This window comes from Lissotriton helveticus, chromosome 12 (genome assembly GCF_964261635.1).
Source record: "Lissotriton helveticus chromosome 12, aLisHel1.1, whole genome shotgun sequence".
Lineage (NCBI taxonomy): Eukaryota > Metazoa > Chordata > Amphibia > Caudata > Salamandridae > Lissotriton > Lissotriton helveticus.
This window is the reverse complement of record NC_136073.1, coordinates 876,845,309-876,857,710: the sequence shown is the minus strand read 5'-3', so window position 1 is coordinate 876,857,710 and position 12,402 is coordinate 876,845,309. Positions and strand designations below refer to the sequence as shown.

The following is a 12,402-nucleotide window of genomic DNA, read 5'->3' as shown; positions in this document are numbered from 1 at the left end:
GCCGCTGCTGGGGCAAAGTCACCGAAGACCAGCTAAATACCACCCTCGCCCAAAGCCCACCCGTCGACCCCACCGACACCACCTCCAGCAACCTCAGACAATGGATCGACAACTGTGCCAACACCCTCGCCCCGATCAAGAAACCCTCCAACAGACACACCAGCAAGAAAGCCAGCTTGTTCACCAAAGACGTCCGGGCTTCCAAGCAAACCTGCCGGAAGCTAGAGAAGAACTGACTCCGGGAACGAACACCGGACAGCTACACAGCCCACAAGAACGCCACCCGCAAACACCATCACCTCATCAGATCCACAAAAAAGGCCTCCTTCAAAGACCGCCTAGACAATCAACGCACATAACAGCAAAGAGCTCTTCAACATCATGAAGGAACTCTCCAACCCCAGCTCCAACCCCAACGACATCCCACCCTCGCAAGACCTGTTCGACTCGCTGGCCACCTTCTCCCACCGCAAGATCGCAGACACCCACGACAGTTTCAACGCCACGACCGCCCGACAACCACTGAACCCTCCGCCCCCATGACAACCATCTGTACCAACCGCCTGCTCTCCTGGACCGACATTACTGATGACACCATCAAGATCATGAACACCATTCACTCTGAATCTCCATCAGACCCATGCCCACACCACATCCTCAACAAAGCTATCTCAACCATCGCACCCCACCTCTGGAAAGTCATCAACATCTCCTTCAAGACAGCACCTTCCCAGAGAGCTGAAAGCACGCCAAGATCAACGCTCTACTCAAGATACCCAAGGCGGACCCAAAGGACCTCAAGAACTTCCAGCCCATCTCCCTGCTCCCGTTCCCGGCGAAGGTCATCGAGAAGACCGTAAACAAACAGCTGACCCGCTACCTCGATGAGAACAACATCCTGGACCCTTCCCAGCCCCGATTCCGAAGCAATCACAGCACCGAAATTGCCCTCATCACCGCCACCGATGACATCAGGACCCTGCTAGACAATGGAGAAACTGCAGCCCTCATCCCCCTGGACCTGTCAGCCGCCTTCAACACGGTCTGCCACCGCATTCTACGAACACGCCTCCACGACGCCGGGATCCACGTCACCTGACTACACAACCTCAACATCATCTCCTATGCCGACGAAACCCAGCTGATCCTCTCCCTCACCAAGGACCCCCACACAGCCAAAACCAATCTCCACGAAGGAATGAAGGCCATCGCCGAATGAATGAGGAGCAGCCGACTGAAGATGAACTCAGACAAGATGGAGGTCCTCATCCTCGGATCCACCCCCTTGGCCTGGGACGACTTCTGGTGGCCAACAGCACTGGAAACAGCTCCAACACCCAGCGACCACACACGCAACCTAGGGGTCATCCTCGACTCCACCCTCTCCATGACTAAGCAGGTCAACGCCATCACATCCTCCTGCTTCAACACCCCCGCATGCTCCGTAGGATCTACAAGTGGATCCCCACCGAAACACGAAGAACGGTCACCTAGGCCCTCGTCAGCTGAAATATTGGACTACAGAAACGCCCTCTATGCAGGAACCTCGGCCAAACTCCTGAGACTGCTTCAACGCATCTAGAACGCCTTGGCACATTTGATCCTCGACATCCCTCACCCCAGCCACATCACACCCCACCTGAGGGACCTGCACTGGCTCCCCGTCAACAAGAGGATAACCTTCAAGCTCCTCACCCACACACACAGAGCCCTCCATAGCACCAGACCAGTCTACCTCAACAGACCACTTCCCTTCCACTCCTCCACCCGCCAGCTCCACTCCGCAGACCTCGCCCTCGCCACGGTCCCCCGCATCTGAAGAGTGACCTCCGGCGACAGATCGTTATCCCACCTTGCCGCCAAGACCTGGAACACCATCCCCATCCACCTACGGCAGACCCAAGACCTGCTGACCATCAGAAGACTCCTTAAGACCTGGCTTTTTGAGTAGTAACAGCACACCCCACCCTCCAGCGCCTTGAGACCCTCACGGGTATGTAGTGCGCTCTACAAATGTTTTGATTGATTGATTGATTGAATGAGGGCTGAAATGCCAGTTTGAGGAAAGAGGTCTAGTCTGTTTGTATCAGTGAAGCTTTGTTTAGATTCCCCTGTTAGTAATGAAAAGTGATGTGAAAGAGGAACATCTAACCAAGTATTTTGAGAGCAGGAGATACTAGGTCAGGCCAAGAAGAGCCCCTTGGAAGCAGGAGTTGCCCACCTTCTACATAGGGCCTCAAGGCAGACCTCTCATGATCCTCGCTATACTAGTTACATTTAGATGAGGAGACAGCAGGAGAGAATGTGGAAGGGAGAGATGAATTCTTTGAGGACAGAGGCCAGCATGGTTGTCTTGTCTTCTGCAATAGTTTATAGGGCAGAAGGCTATGTTAGCTGGAGGGGCAGTGCTTAAAATGGATAATACTTTGTGAAGGTATTTTCTGTCTCTGCAGTAATTGCTTCCTGCTTAGATGAGCCAATATGGTAACTCAAATTAGGTTAGGATTAGGTTTGCAGGGCTTAGCGATTGTGCTTAATTTCCTGCTTGCTACAACAAAGCAGAGCCTAGTTTGTCTGCAGTCCAGTCCTTTTCTCACAATATGATTACTCCAAAATGCTATGCAATTGTTCTAATCTAGCTCCATCATTCTTATTAGATGACAGACTCATGCATCCAAAGATATTTCTGGGATTACTGTGTTATGTTATGTTAAAAAAATGTATATAGCGCAACGTTCACCGGGTGGGTTTCTTGGCGCTTGAGAGCAGGGCGCTACAACAAAGATGTGAGTTAGATGAGATAGGCGGACGTGAATAGCCAAGTTTTTAGGTGCTTCCTAAATTGAAGATGATTGTCAATGAGCCGTAAAGAGAGGGGAAGAGAATTCCAAAGTTGGGGAGCCAACGTTGAGAAGCACATCCCGCCATGTTTGATTCGTTTGAATCTTGGAGTGCTCAAAAGACGTTGGCAGGATGACCGAAGGGTACGAGGGGATTATACTTCTTGATCTTGTTGGATATGAACACCGGGCCGGTGTCCGACAGTGCTTTGTGTACGATGCAGCTTAATTTAAATACACTGTGTTGACTCAGGGAGCCAGTGGAGTTGTTGCAGCAGGGGTTTGACATGATGGCGGGTGGGGACTTGGAAGATAAGCCTAGCCGCATGATTCTGTATCAATTGCAGGCGTTGCACTTGGTAGGTTGGTATGCCAGCATAAAGGGAGTTTGCGTAATCAAGTCTGGAAATGATCAACGCCTGGTCTACCAGGATAGATGCTTCTTTCGAGAGAAATCTTTTTATCTTCTTTATTTTCCTTAGCAGTAAGAAGCAAACAGACACCACTGCGTTAATCTGAGGGTGCATAGATAAATCGTTGCTTATCGTAATCCCCAGGCTCTTCACTGTTGCTGCAGGAATAGGAGAACCCAAGGAAATCGGCCAAAAATTGGAGTTCCATGGGCTGGCGCTCCCACCTGTCAGGTTCAGCTCAGTTTTGTTTGGATTTAATTTGAGCTGATTCGAGTTCATCCAATTGCTAATGTAAGTCATTGTGTCACGCAAAAAGGATTCAGATGAGCCGGTGGAATGTAAATTGAAAATTGCAGATCGTCTGCATAATTAAATACCAAGACATTCATCTCCCGCAACGGGGTGATCAGAGGCTGCATATAAAGGTTGAACAGGAGGGGAGACAAGGAGGAGCCCTGTGGAATTCCACAGGGGAGTCTTCCCTTCGTAGAGCGGTAATGGCCCAGGCGGACAGATTGAAACCTGTCTGACAGGAACGACTGGATCCATTTCAATGCTAGACCTCCAACACCTGCGTTGTGGACACGGTCGACCAAGATGTTGTGGTCGACCGTGTCAAACGCCGCTGATAAATCGAGGAGGATTAGAGCCTGAGAGATTTTTTGATCTGCTCCTCTGCGAAGTTCATCCATGACTGACAGAATTACTGTTTCAGTCGAATGAGCAGGTCGAAAACCGGCCTGGTTGGAGTCTAGGTGGGAAGATGCTTCTACAAAAGAACTCAGACAGCCTGCTGCATGAGCCTCCAAGACCTTGCTACGGTAGAGTAGAAGGGAAATTGGGCGGTAATTGCTCATGACCTGAGAATTTGCGCCAGGTTTCTTCAAGATAGCAAGCATCTCTGCCACTTTGAAGGATTCTGGGACCAGTCCGCTACTGAGTGAAGAGTTGAGAAAGGATGAAGGGGGATCCGGACAGGCCGTGAAAGCCTCACGCAGAATATGAGGAGGACCACTATCAAGGGGAGAGCCTGACTTGACTTTAATCATTAAATCAAAAAAGCGTCCAATGTGATAAGAGAAAATTGGTTAAGAACCACGGGGATTTGACAAATCAAACTAGATGTAGTGGAGATATTAGGTTGAGGAATGCTCGCTTTTATTGCAGTAATTTTATCGAAGAAGTAGTGGTTTAATGAGTCGCAGAGCTGCTGAGATTGCTCAGGCTGTGCTGTCACTCTTGCCGGTCCTGTAAGTTCCTCTACAATAGAGAAGATTTCTTTTGATTTGTTGGCTGAGTTCGCTATTTTTGTGGAGAAGTACTCTGTTTTACATAAAATAATTAAAGATTTATAGGCTCTAAGGAGAAGAAGGTACATTGGTTTGAGTGCAGGATTGTAATGTGTTCTCCATTTCTGTTCAGCTTGTCGAAGTTTTCATTTAGCTTCTTTAAGCTCTGGGGAAAACCACTTTTGGGCATCATGAGGTCTGCGCGATTTAATATATTTTTGAGGGGCGACTGAGTCGCATGCCTTCTCTAGCCATATAGTGAAGTTAGTAGATTGGCTAGAGATGGAGCAGTCTTGGGTCTGAGGGGCAGTATTAGCTAGTATGGTGTGAAATTTTGCAATGTTTGCTCAACTCCAATTCCTGGCTAACAGTCCGCCAGGCTTGGAGGTAACAACTGCGGTGGTATCCGGAATCGTGAACATGATCAAATAGTGGTCAGACCACACGCAGGGAGTGATTGTTATAGGAGAGATAGTTAAATTCTGGGTCCATACTTGGTGTAAAATATGACCTTTATTGTGCGTGGCTGTATGTATGTGCTGAGTACAATTTAAGCTCGTCATGGTGTCCGTGAATATATGGGATTTGGGGTGTTCCTTGCTGTTCTCAGGCCAATAATTAAAGTCACCGACTATCAGCACCCTAGTGTGGTTGATCACGAGTTGTACGGTCAAATCACCAAATACTTGAGGAAATGAAGGCATGGATTGAGGTGGGCGATATACAATCTTGCATACTAACGAGAGCTTGTTTGATTCCAGTTTTATTGTTAAGATTTCCGTGTGCGGAACTTGAGTGGTGATAAGTGAGGTAAACAGGTACTTTTTGTTAATAATTGCAGCAACCCCTCCTCCCATTTTGCCCGTAGCTCGGTCCACCTGCAAAATGTAGTAGGGGTCGGGAATGGCTGCTAGGATATCTGGAATGGATTCAGGAGTCAGCCATGTTTCTGTCAAGAATAAGATATCCAGTCTGTATGTGTCCAGCAAGGAAAATAGCTCTAACTGATGTTTACACAAGGAGTAAGATAGTAAATTGACATTTCACTGCCCCTATGTGTGACAGAGGGAGGGTTGGTGTCGATTTGTGCGTGAATATCAGGGTTAGAAGGCTTGCCAGTTTGCGCCAATGTTTGGCCTGTACAGGACTGGGAAGGACCAACCACCAGTAAGCCAAATTGCTCCAAGGTCCGCCTAAGAGTGTTATCTATCTTTTAGTCACCTTGGAGGTGCTCTAGTTGATCGGGGGAGTAAGTTAGTGCTCGGGGATAGTAACGGGCCCCTTGCCCCGGGCTGCCGCAGACGGGCGCAGATGGGCTTGCCTTCGGCGCGCCACCGGCGCGCCCGCTGCGCGTGTCCGCTTCGCAATGGCCAACACATCCGGTTAAATGGGGGAGAGACGGCCAACCACTAGACCGTTCACTCGCAACCCGCCGGAAGTGAGGGAAAGATAGAGAGGTCAGGAAAAGCAAGACCCTCCCTCCACAACAAACGAGCATGCTCGTGGTGGAGGGAGAGATAATTCCCAGAGCGGGAAAAGTAAGTCTGGCTGGTGCTATGTGCAAATTAAACTAACAGGAACACTAAATGCTGATTTACATTTCTAGCTGCCACTTCAGATTTAAAAACAGTTCGCCTTGATTTTAAAAAAAGTATGATTCGATTGAAAAGCATTAACAGTTACCGCTTCCGTTGCCGTGTCATACTGGTACTAAGCTTCCACCCCAAGGAGTCTTATTTCATATGTCATTTGCTTCATATTCAATAAAATCTGCAAACATTGTTATCAGTAAATACATTCTCATTCTTCGAGTACTGTTGCAGATTATTTTCACAAATGTCATTGCTATTTGATAATCTGCTCGTATTTGTGCTCAGGGGTACTTTGCAGGTTTGAATGTCAGCCCTAAGCTGCCATGGCATTTATTCACTAAAATAGGAGCAATAGCTGTAGTGGCATTAAAGGTTGATCCCTTTACCCATACATAGCTCCACAACAGCTACTTATTTGCTAATTTGTTTAGCGCTACAGATACCTGGAGGAGCCTAGGTGCTTAATCAGCATACAGATGATAGATGTTACAGTGGACGCACCGTAATATAGCCAGGTTTCAATCCCTTCCTAAATTTAAGTAAATTGGGTTCTTTTTTTAGGGCTGTAGGAAGGGAATGCCAGAGCTTCGTGGTAGTGTAGGCAAAGCTTTTTCTTCCCCATTTTAATTAATGTGTCTTGGGGATGATCAAATTAGCACGGTCTAGCTTGAGTGTAGGATTTGAAAAATTACGACAGTTGCCACGGACCAAGGCCATGTCTAGCTTTAAAAGCAAATCATAAAGCTTTGAACTGAATGCGTTTGCTGATGGGCAGCCAATGTAGCTCCGTGAGAGCCCAAGAGACTGAATCGTAGCGAGAAAGCCCAAACAGGATTCATGCCGCAGCGTTTTGAGTCTTCTGACATTTGTGGATGCTGTGCTTGCTCGTACTGGTAAATAAGGCGTTACAGTAGTCCAGCCTGGATGCAATTAACGCTGTGACCACTGTTTTCCTTAGATCAAACAGGATAAACAGAAGTTCTTTTTAAATTATCTTAAGAATAAAAAAGCATGCCACTGTAGTATGATTGGTCTGAGTTTTGAATGACAGCTTAGTGTCAAAGAAACCCCAAGATTATCTCACTTTATTAGAGGGTGTTGGAAGAGGGCCCATGTGATTGGGCCACCAGCTGTCTGACCAAATTAGGGACAGATTTCCAAAGAGCATAACGTCTGTTTTTAAAGATTTAGGTTTCAAACAATTATCCTGCATCCAGTTTCCTAACCTAAACAAGACGCAGTATCAGTGGATGACCTGTTGATTGACACAATTATCTGCTTGTCATCCGCATAGGATACCAGGGTGAAACTGTAATTTCTTATTAGCTTAGCCAAGGGTGTGACATACAAGTTAAAGAGAGTGGGGCTCAACGATGAACCCTGCGGGACTCCACATAAAAGTGAAAAGGCTGGGGAAACAAATGTATCGATAGCCTCCGTTTGAGATCTATCAGACAGAAACAAAGTGAGTAGGAGGAGACCTTTATCCCTGATCCCCAGCGAGGCAAGATGGTCAACCAACAAATTGTGGTTGACAGTGTCAAATGCTGTGGAGATATATAAAGGGATAAGTGCAGCACTCCCCCCCCCCCACCCTCTACCCCACTATCGAGAGTCTGCCTAAGCTATTCTGTGGCCGTTATTAGTGACAGTTCAGTACTGCGATCGGCCCAGAATCCATATTGTGAAGGGTCTAGGATGTCACTTTCCAAAACGAAGGTGGATAATTCTTCATTTAGAAACCTTTTTATTATTTTTGCTGGGAAAGGCAACCTAGAGATGGGTCTATAGTTTGAAGGATCATTGAAATCCAGATTGGATTTCTTCAGAATTGGTAGAATGGAAACTTTCTTCCATTAGGCAGGAAAACACCCTGAGGAGATCATGCAATTAAAGGTAGGCCAAAGTGATGAGGCCATAATCTTGTGGACTAATAGAAGAATTTTTGGTGGCCGTGGGTCAAGGGGAGATCCAGATTTTACTAAGGGAATTAGTTAAGTGATCTGGTCAAGAGTGATGGGCGGAAAGGAAGAAAAAGTAGGTAAGGAAGAACTGCCAGGGTTAGAGTGAGATCCCAAACTATCACAAGAGTTCATGTGGGACATCAAAGATTGATTTGCTTGGGGCAAAAAAGCATCAAAGATCTGTTTGACCTTTTGTTGAAAGGAGTCCGCTAACATATTACAAAATTGTTGGCTCCTTTCATGGTCTTGGGATTCTGGGAGTTTAGAAAGTTTTTTAATAGTAGAAAATAGTATTTTTGAACAGCCATTGGCTGTTTCTATTTTTTCTTTAAAATAATCTGACTTTGCCTTCACGATGAGGTTTTTATATGTTTGAATGCCTAATCTGTAGTCTGTTTTTGTCTGAGTGTCGCTAACTAGCCTCCATTTCCTTTCTAATCTTCTGCACATTTGTTTTCGTGTTCTCAGTGACTCATTGAACCATGGTTCTGACGGCAATTGCCTGACTGATCTCAGAGTAGTTTGTGGGGCCGGTGCACAGTGAAAATATCGAGTCAGCAATATCGATTTGCACTAATATCGAGTCAGAAAAATCGAAGGTAAGAAATATCGATGTTCAAAATATCGTTGTCAAAAATATCGATTTGAATGTATATTGAATAATATCGAGATAAGTAATGTCGATGATAGAAATATCAACATATATAATGTCGAAATGTCAAAATATCGAAATTTTTAAATATATGTTTCTAATATATTATTAATAAAAAAAATTATATAAATTAGCTATAATATTTAATTATAATATATTTTTTTATATAAAGTATTATAAATTTTAGGAGCGGGATGTTGGGTTTATAGGGGATAAGGGTGGGGAGTGTATTAAAAATATAAATAAAAAATGTTATTTTAGCAAATAAATTTAAATAAAATAGATTTCGAAATTTTAAATTTGAAATATGAAATTTTAAATGTGAAATATGAAATTTGAAATTAGTAAAAGTATAAAAATTTTAGCAGCGGGATGTTGGGTTTATAGGGGATAAGGGTGGGGAGTATATGAAAAATATAAATAAAAAATTTTATTTTAGCAAATAAATTTATCTAAAATAGATTTCGAATTTTTAATTTTTAATATGAAATTTTAAATTTGAAATATGAAATTTGAAATTAGTAAAATTATAAAAAATGTTGCTGCGGGATGTTGGGTTTATAGGGGATAAGGGCGGGGAGTGTATGAAAAATATAAAGAAAATTTTATATTTTAGCAAATACATTTATATAAAATAGAAATCGCAATTTTAAATTTGAATTATGAAATTTGAAATTTGAAATATGAAATTTGAAATTTGTAAAATTAGAAAAAATTTAGCAGCGGGATGTTGGGTTTATAGGGGATAAGGGCGGGGAGTGTATGAAAAATATAAATTAAAATACTTTTTTTAGTAAATAAATTTATATAAAAAAGATTTCGAAATTTTAAATTTGAAATATGAAATTTTAAATTTGAAATATGAAATTTGAAATTAGAAATGTGAAAACATTTTTAGACTTTTATTTAAATTTTGTTTTGGGGTACAGGGGTATCTTTAGGTTTCCGGGCTAGGTTTGGGTACAGGGGTACAGGGGTATATTTAGGTTTTAGGGCTAGGTTTGCGTTTTGGCGTACAGGGGTATTTTTAGGTTTCAGGGCTAGGTTTGGGTTTTGGGGTAGAGGGGTATTTTTAGGTTTCAGGGCTAGGTTTGGTTTTTGGGGTAGAGGGGTAATTTTAGGTTTCAGGGCTAGGTTTGTGTTTTGGGGTAGAGGGGTATCTTTAGGTTTCAGGGCTAGGTTTGGGTTTTGGGGTAGAGGGGTATCTTTAGGTTTCAGGGCTAGGTTTGGGTAGAGGGGTAGAGGGGTATTTTTAGGTTTCAGGCGTATGTTTGGGTTTTGGGGTAGAGGGGTATTTTTAGGTTTCAGAGCTAAGTTTGGGTTTTGGGGTAGAGGTGTATCTTTAGGTTTCAGGGCTAGGTTTGGGTTTTGGGGTACAGGGGTATTTTTAGGTTTCAGGGCTAGGTTTGGGTTTTGGGGTAGAGAGGTATTTTTAGGTTTCAGGGCTAGGTTTGGGTTTTGGGGTAGAGGGGTATTTTTAGGTTTCAGGGCTAGGTTTGGGTTTTGGGGTACAGGGGTATTTTTAGGTTTCAGGGCTAGGTTTGGGTTTTGGGGTAGAGAGGTATTTTTAGGTATCTTTAGGTTTCAGGGCTAGGTTTGGGTTTTGCGGTACAGGGGTATTTTTAGGTTTCAGGGCTAGGTTTGGGTTTTGGGGTAGAGAGGTATTTTTAGGTTTCAGGGCTAGGTTTGAGTTTTGGGGTAGAGGGGTATTTTTAGGTTTCAGGGCTAGGTTTGGGTTTTGTGGTACAGGGGTATTTTTAGGTTTCAGGGCTAGGTTTGGGTTTTGGGGTAGAGAGGTATTTTTAGGTATCTTTAGGTTTCAGGGCTAGGTTTGGGTTTTGGGGTACAGGGGTATTTTTAGGTTTCAGGGCTAGGTTTGGGTTTTGGGGTAGAGGGGTATTTTTAGGTTTCAGGGCTAGGTTTGAGTTTCGGGGTACAGGGGTATTTTTAGGTTTCAGGGCTAGGTTTGGGTAGAGGGGTAGAGGGGTATTTTTAGGTTTCAGGCCTATGTTTGGGTTTTGGGGTAGAGGGGTATTTTTAGGTTTCAGAGCTAAGTTTGGGTAGAGGGGTAGAGGGGTATTTTTAGGTTTCAGGCCTATGTTTGGGTTTTGGGGTAGAGGGGTATATTTAGGTTTCAGGGCTAGGTTTGAGTTTTGGGGTAGAGGGGAATTTTTAGGTTTCCGGGCTAGGTTTGGGTTTTGGGGTAGAGGGGTATTTTTAGGTTTCAGGGCTAGGTTTGGGTTTTGGGGTAGAGGGGTATTTTTAGGTTTTAGGGCTAGGTTTGAGTTTTGGGGTACAGGGGTATTTTTAGGTTTCAGGGCTAGGTTTGGGGTTTGGGCAGAGACTACACCTGCTGATTGATTAATATCGCTAGCCAGGTGACAAATTCCTCACTGTTGAATTATGTCCGAAGTGGTACACAGTCGGTACCTGTTAAATAAATAATAGCGTATACTTCAGACACCATACAGCTTGTGTTTTTTAGGCAAAAAATGAATTCAATACCTCAAGAGCGTAATTTACCTGGTCGAGAGAAAAAGGTAAATTACGCTCTTGAGGTATTGAATTCATTTTTTGCCTAAAAAACACAAGCTGTATGGTGTCTGAAGTATACGCTATTATTTAACAGGTACCGACTGTGTACCACTTCGGACATAATTCAACAGTGAGGAATTTGTCACCTGGCTAGCGATATTAATCAATCAGCAGGGTAAGACACTGTAATTAATTATTCTCACTTGAGGACGGAATTAATTTCAACTTCAGTCTGAAGGAGACTTTGTTGTTATCTCTCTATCATAGGTATCATCTATGTGATACTGTGCTATCAATCACCAGTAAGGATTGTATTAGCCATTTTTTGGAATTGAGACCATCACCTATCCGTATCTCCCAACCAGTAGGGTAAGAGCAATGTCTTTACCATTTGTGGAGTCAGATAGGTTTTTAATTTTCATTTGAATCTTTAGGACCACGGTTAGTAATTCTCTTTATCAATCTCTTTAGGGTTATCCTTATCCCTTGGTTGCCCTTGTATTCTCTTCGTCCTGATGAAGACTCGCACTCCCCAGGTTCAAATCTCCGTATGGGCATAAGACGAGTCGAAACGTCGACGTCATTTGTAGTAAACCTTGGACCAATTAATATTGTATATAGTGCTAAATAACTCTAGGACTGATATGCCTAGTTGCAATAACATTTTTTTTGATCTTATTATTTGGCCAGGTTTCAAAAATACAATATACATGTTGGATATTGTTGTGTTTAATATTATGACTTTTTGAGCACCTCTATGATCTCGTCTCTCGGATCATTCACTTTACTTTCTTGAGCACGGTTTTTCTTGCACTCTTTTTTCCTTGTTTGGGCGACCACTCTGTTTTTATTGACTCAATTTTTTGATGATGTATATAAAAATACTTTCTATATAAAAATGTTTGTTATAGAAAATGGAAAACGAAATTAAAATGTTTTCTCCTAACCGTGGTTTTATGTTAATCTTGTGGTACTAAATTTCCAGTACAGAGCATACTGTGTTGTGGGTGCTCCTTGGAAGTAAATGAAAAGCCACTAAAATATATAAGGTTTGGAATTCATAGGTTTAAGTCCTGCACTGGCCATATGATCAAAAAGGACTTCAGTTTCCCTGTCT

At 43.5% G+C, this 12,402-nt stretch overlaps 1 long non-coding RNA gene across 1 annotated transcript in view; it reads left to right on the top strand.

Moving 5' to 3' along the window:
- Nucleotides 1-12,076, top strand: part of LOC144797685 (uncharacterized) — a 108,620-nt gene extending 96,544 nt beyond the window's left edge. The window contains exons 2-4 of the long non-coding RNA XR_013603441.1: nucleotides 8,567-8,697; nucleotides 11,553-11,654; nucleotides 11,757-12,076. This is a non-coding gene — a long non-coding RNA (uncharacterized LOC144797685). The remainder of the gene's footprint in view (nucleotides 1-8,566; nucleotides 8,698-11,552; nucleotides 11,655-11,756) is intronic.
- Nucleotides 12,077-12,402: the final 326 nt, after the last annotated feature.